This window comes from Gekko japonicus, unplaced genomic scaffold (assembly GCF_001447785.1).
Source record: "Gekko japonicus isolate JY-2015 unplaced genomic scaffold, Gekko_japonicus_V1.1 scaffold3719, whole genome shotgun sequence".
NCBI classification, from domain to species: domain Eukaryota; kingdom Metazoa; phylum Chordata; class Lepidosauria; order Squamata; family Gekkonidae; genus Gekko; species Gekko japonicus.
Genome location: NW_015174362.1, coordinates 67,372 through 73,390, shown reverse-complemented (window position 1 = coordinate 73,390; position 6,019 = coordinate 67,372). Strand labels below are relative to the sequence as shown.

At 49.0% G+C, this 6,019-nt stretch overlaps 1 non-coding gene across 1 annotated transcript; it reads left to right on the top strand.

Annotated features, from left to right (window-relative positions):
- TRNAT-UGU lies at positions 1 to 72 on the top strand. The gene has a single exon. It is a non-coding gene; the product is annotated as a tRNA-Thr (tRNA).
- The last annotated feature ends 5,947 nt before the right edge of the window (positions 73 to 6,019 follow it).

Sequence of the window (6,019 nt, the reverse complement as noted above, 5' to 3'; positions counted from 1 at the left end):
GGGGCTGTGGCTTAGTGGTTGAGCATCTGTTTTGTATGCAGAAGGTCCCAGGTTCAATCCCTGGCATCTCAAGTTGAAAGAATCAGGTAGAAGGTGATGTGATGTGAAAGTCTTCTGCATGAGACCCTGGAGAGCTGCCGCTAGTCTAAATAAATAGTATGGATCTTGATGGACCAATGGTAGGGTCGCCAGACTCTCCAGTGGAGACGGGGGTCCCCCGCCGTCAGGCCCACCGCCCCACCACCAATCAGTTAGCCAGCGGAGAGGACTTACCCAGAAAAAGAGCAAGGTCCAGTTGACATTGCAGCAATGTGTCTATGTCACTTCCAATGTGACCTGGAAGTGACCTTGTAACATCGGCGATGTCAGGACGATGCTCTGGTATTTAGACAAGAACTCTATGGAAGAAGCCCAAATGTCAGACTTCCCCACAGCATCAACGAAGTACACACTTGTAGAAAGGTTTTACTTTATTTGAAGCTATAGGTGCATAGACAGGATCACTGTTCGGAATGAGGGGGGAGCAAAGAGCATGGCATGTTATAGTACATTCAAACCACTGAGGCCCAATTGCGGGAGTTCCCCCGCGCGCCATCGGGCCTGGGAGCAAACGCTTCTAGGCAGCACACGTTATCTCTTTCTCACGGTGTTTCGTGAGATCCCCCAAGCAACTAACAAGCAGCAGCAACCACCTGTGGCCTTGAGAGATATAGACGTTTCGGCAGCTAAGCAATTACGCGCATCAACAGGTCTACATATGAAAGTGAAAGCAAACAAGCACACACAGAAAGAAGAAAACAAAACATTGGCAGCTTGCTGACACCAATTTACCATAGAGTTTTTGCCCAAATACCAGAGCGTCGCCCCAGCATCGCTGCATGATGATGTCTCTTCCGGGTCATGCTGGGATGTAGACACACGGTTGCGACGTCCCTCCCCATCCCCTACTGGTTGCCAGGAGGGACTTGGCAACCCTATCAAGTCTGATTCAGTATAATGTTCGTGTCATAAGGATTCCTCAGGCTGGAAGAAGGCTTCGGACTTTGCTCAGTGGAGTGGGAGGGTAGGGTTAGGCTCCACCCCTCCGCCCGCAATGAGGCCTAGCCCATGTTTATTTTGATCTTTATGAGTTTATTTATTTACTTATCAAATTTATACCCAGCCCTCCCAGCTGAGGCCGGCTCAGGGCGGCTTACATAAAAGCACATTGATATAGTTAAAACAGTCCTAAAACTGACATTATAAAATGCTGGTACTCAGTGTTGTTATTTAACAATGGCGGCCATATTCGATAATCCGTTCTCACAGTCAGCTCATAGGCCGCTGGCACAGGCTGTTGTTGGGATTTCCAGGGGAGAAGGGCTCTCTATCCTTCAACTTTCGGGGGGCTCCTTGTTTAAAAGCCTGGCGGAAGAGCTCCATTTTACGGGCCCTGCGGAACTGCATAAGGTCCTGCAGAGCCCTGATCTCTTCTGGGAGTTCATTCCACCAGAACGGAGCCGCCACCGAGAAAGCCCTGGCCCTAATTATAGCCAGCCTGGCCTCCTTAACACCCAGGAGGGCCAGACAATTTTGGGACCTTGATCTCTGAATTAATTGGGACTGACTGACATTTGCAGAGGAATGAAGAACCTCCCTTCCTCAGTGAAACAATGTTCTTCCCCATAGGGCAGTGATGGCGAACCTTTTAGAGACTGAGTGCCCAAACTGTGATCCAAAACTCACTTATTTACCGCAAAGTGCCAACACGGCAATTTAACCTGAATACTGAGGTTTTACTTTGGAAAAAAACAACTCACACATTAACTGAAGATGATCCAAACAAAGTAAGGAAAGCCATCCCAAATGCTTTCATTGACTTAGAATTATTTGGCAGAGAATTCGACACTTTAATGAGGGCTCTGAGTGCCACCTCTGGCACCCGTACCATAGGTTCGCCACCACTGCCATAGGGTATCCAGGTCCCCCTGGCCACTCGTGGGAGATGAGGGGGTAAGGCAGTCAGATCCAGGTTGGCAGATTTGGGGGTGGAGCCTGGGGAGGACAGGGACCTCAGTGGGGTACAATGCCATAGAGTCCACCCTCCAAAGCATCCATTTTCTCCAGGGGAACTGATCACTGTATTCTGGAGACAAGCTGTGATTCCGGGGGATCCCCAGGTCTCACCTGGAGGCTGGCATCCGTACATCCTCAGTTCTGTAGATACAGATTTTAAGCTAGCTGTGATGAATGAGGGCAAGCATGGGGGGGGGAGCCCCATTCCTCTTCAGTTGTGTTAATCGGTCGGTACACAATGCATGTGTCGCCGCCTTGCTTTGTGTGACTAGATCTGTACAAGTTACCATCATGGTAAGCTTTCCTTGGGCTTGACCTGGATGGCCCAGGCTAGCCCTGTGTTCAGATCTTGGAAGCTAAGCAGGGTTGGCCTTGGTTTCGTGTCGTGGTTAGGAGCACAGCTGACATTATAAAATGCTGGTACTCAGTGTTGTTATTTAACAATGGCGGCCATATTCGATAATCCGTTCTCACAGTCAGCTCATAGGCCGCTGGCACAGGCTGTTGTTGGGATTTCCAGGGGAGAAGGGCTCTCTATCCTTCAACTGTTGGGGGTGGCTCCTTGATTAAAAGCCTGGTGGAAGAGCTCCGCTTTACGGGCCCTGCGGAACTGCATAAGGTCCTGCAGAGCCCTGATGTCTTCTGGGAGCTCGTTCCACCAGAACGGAGCCGCCACCAAGAAAGCCCTGGCCCTGGTTATAGCCAGCCTGGCCTCCTTAAGACCCAGGAGGGTCAGACAATTTTGGGACCTTGATCTCTGAATTAATTGGGACTGACTGACATTTGCAGAGGAACGAAGAACCTCCCTTCCTCAGTGAAACGATGTTCTTCCCCATAGGGTATCCAGGTCCCCCTGGCCACTCGTGGGAGATGAGGGGGTAGGGCAGTCAGATCCAGGTTGGGAGATTTGGGGGTGGAGCCTGGGGAGGACAGGGAGCTCAGTGGGGTACAATGCCATAGAGTCCACCCTCCAAAGCATCCATTTTCTCCAGGGGAACTGATCACTGTATTCTGGAGACAAGCTGTGATTCCGGGGGATCCCCAGGTCTCACCTGGAGGCTGGCATCCGTACATCCTCAGTTCTGTAGATACAGATTTTAAGCTAGCTGTGATGAATGAGGGCAAGCATGGGGGGGGGAGCCCCATTCCTCTTCAGTTGTGTTAATCGGTCGGTACACAATGCATGTGTCGCCGCCTTGCTTTGTGTGACTAGATCTGTACAAGTTACCATCATGGTAAGCTTTCCTTGGGCTTGACCTGGATGGCCCAGGCTAGCCCTGTGTTCAGATCTTGGAAGCTAAGCAGGGTTGGCCTTGGTTTCGTGTCGTGGTTAGGAGCACAGACTCTAATCTGGGAGAACTGGGTTTGATTCCCCACTTCTCCACATGCAGCTGCCGGTGTGACCCTGGGTCAGTCACAAGTTGTTTCAGAGCTGTTCTCTCAGAAGCAGTTCTCTCAGCGCTCTCTCAGCCCCACCTCCCTCACAGGGTGTCATGGGGAGGGGGAGGGAAAGGAAATTGTAAGCCGCTCTGAGACTCCTTCGGGTAGTGAAGGGTGGGGTATAAATCCAATCTCGTCCTCTTTTTCTTCTCCTCCTCCTCTTCTTCCTTCTTCTTGGACGGGAGACCACTGAGGAAGTCCAGGGTTGCTTTGCAGAGGCAAGCAATGGCAAAACCACCCCCGTTTGTCTCTGGCCTTGAAAACCCTATGGCAGTGGTGGCGAACCTATGGCACGGGGGCCAGAGGCACTCAGAGCCCTCTCTGTGGGCACGTGTGCCATCACCCCAGCCAGGCCCAGACCATCATTAAAGTGTCGAATTCTCTGCCAAATAATTCTAAGTCAATGAAAGCATTTGGGATGGCTTTCCTTACTTTGTTTGGATCATCTTAAGTTAATGTATGAGTCGTTTTTTCTAAAGTAAAACCTCAGTATTCAGGTTAAATTGCCGTGTTGGCACTTTGCGATAAATAAGTGGGTTTTGGGTCGCAGTTTGGGCACTCGGTCTCTAAAAGGTTCTCCATCACTGCCCTATGGGGTCACTTGAAAACCCTATCGAGTCACTTGATGGAACTTTCTACCCCCACTAAAGCTTTCCTTGATTGTATTCTAGCTATTTTGGGGTAAGCTGTTGCTGGTATCTCTTGCCGCGTAAAAACCCTGTGTGTGTACAGTCTGTACCTTCAGAGCTCGATACCGTGACCACAGGAAAGGGACCCAGTGGCCACAAAGTGACCTATTTTCCTTTTTTTATCTAGCTTAGCTTTTGAAGACATGGCGAGTATCACAGATTTGTTGTGGCATTGGTTTTTCTCCGGCAGGTGGTCTGTTAAGTGGAAATTGTTATGACAGGTAGCACTGTTTCACTTAGAGGAGCCGAACGAATTTTCCGCCGCCTCCTTCGCTGTCGAGTGCAACTTTCGCAGACATTGTCCTTCGCAGTAAACGTTTTCCATTCGGCGTGCTTGCGTCAGCTTGATACACTTGGATGAGATCTGAACGGACGGGACAAGTAATGTGGTTTTTCTCCGGCAGGTGGTCTGTTAAGTGGAAATTGTTATGACAGGTAGCACTGTTTCACTTAGAGGAGCCGAACGAATTTTCCGCCGCCTCCTTCGCTATCGAGTGCAACTTTCGCAGACATTGTCCTTCGTCGTAAACGTTTTCCATTCGGCGTGCTTGCGTCAGCTTTGATACATTTGGATGAGATTTGAACGGATCGGGGCGAGTAATGGGTAATGGTGGTACGATCGGGCCATTTCTTTATGAAATTAGTTATTTGCAAGTGATGCGGAAATTGATAGAATTTTATAACATATTCCACGTCCACCTTTCCCCCCATCCCATCTTAGGCTCTTTAAGATCATATTTATTTCACAGAGTTTAAGTCTCATTCATATCAGTGGGACAAACTGTTGGCTCTCGAGGTTCACCTGGACACAATCCAGGGCCTGGGCTTTCATGCAGCATTTGCTCTGGTGAGAAATTATGTAAAATCAATCGATCACTGAAGCTCTGCCTTTAGAACACGTCACACCTGTTCATCCCAATTTTTTTGGTTTCTACCAGTTTGGTGTAGTGGTTAAGTGCGCGGACTCTAATGTGGGAGAACGGGGTTTGATTCCCCACTCCTCCACATGCAACTGCTGGTGTGACCTTGGGTCAGTCACAAGTTCACTCAGAGCTGTTCTCTCAAGAGCAGTTCTGGAAAGAGCTCTCTCAGCCCAACCTACCTCACAGGGTGTCTGATGTGGGGAGGGGAAGGGAAAGGAGTTTGTAAGCTGCTCTGAGACTCCGAGTGAAGGGCAGAGTATAAAGCCAACCTCCTCCTCCTCCTCTTCCTCCTCCTCCTCTTCTTCTTCCAAAGTCTCTTCCCTCCTACACTTATCTATTGTCTTCTCAAAGCCTGTTAAGGGCTTCATTCTGGCCAGACGGAATACTCACCCCTCAGCAGTTATGACAGGTAGGTTCGTGCATTTACCTTATTCAGAACGAATCTGCCCGTCCCTTAGGTAAGACCGACATGATAGCACATATCCTTCTGGAGTGTCCTTTGTATGTTAATCTCAGGAGGTGTTATATTTCACTGGGTTTGCAAATTCACTCGGACATATATTCCTATGACGTAGTCACCTTTTCACTTCCTGACAGGGATCGAAAAAGAACTCTAGCGGTTCCAATTTTTTGGTACTCTTTTTGCCTGTTGGGTGATAAGTGATTAACAGCAACGATCCAGTGCTCGAGATCGATGTATCATAGAGCTTTTATTGGGTGAAAGGAAAGGAATATCAGTGGGATGTCATACTCAGGGCTGGCGTCAGCATATTCTGAGGTGGTTTATATATTACTGCCCTGGCATTATAATTTGTCAGTTGGAGGGAAGAAGAAGAAGAAGAAGAAGAAGAAGAAGAAGAAGAAGAAGAAGAAGAAGAAGAAGAAGAAGAAGAAGAAGAAGAAGAAGAAGAA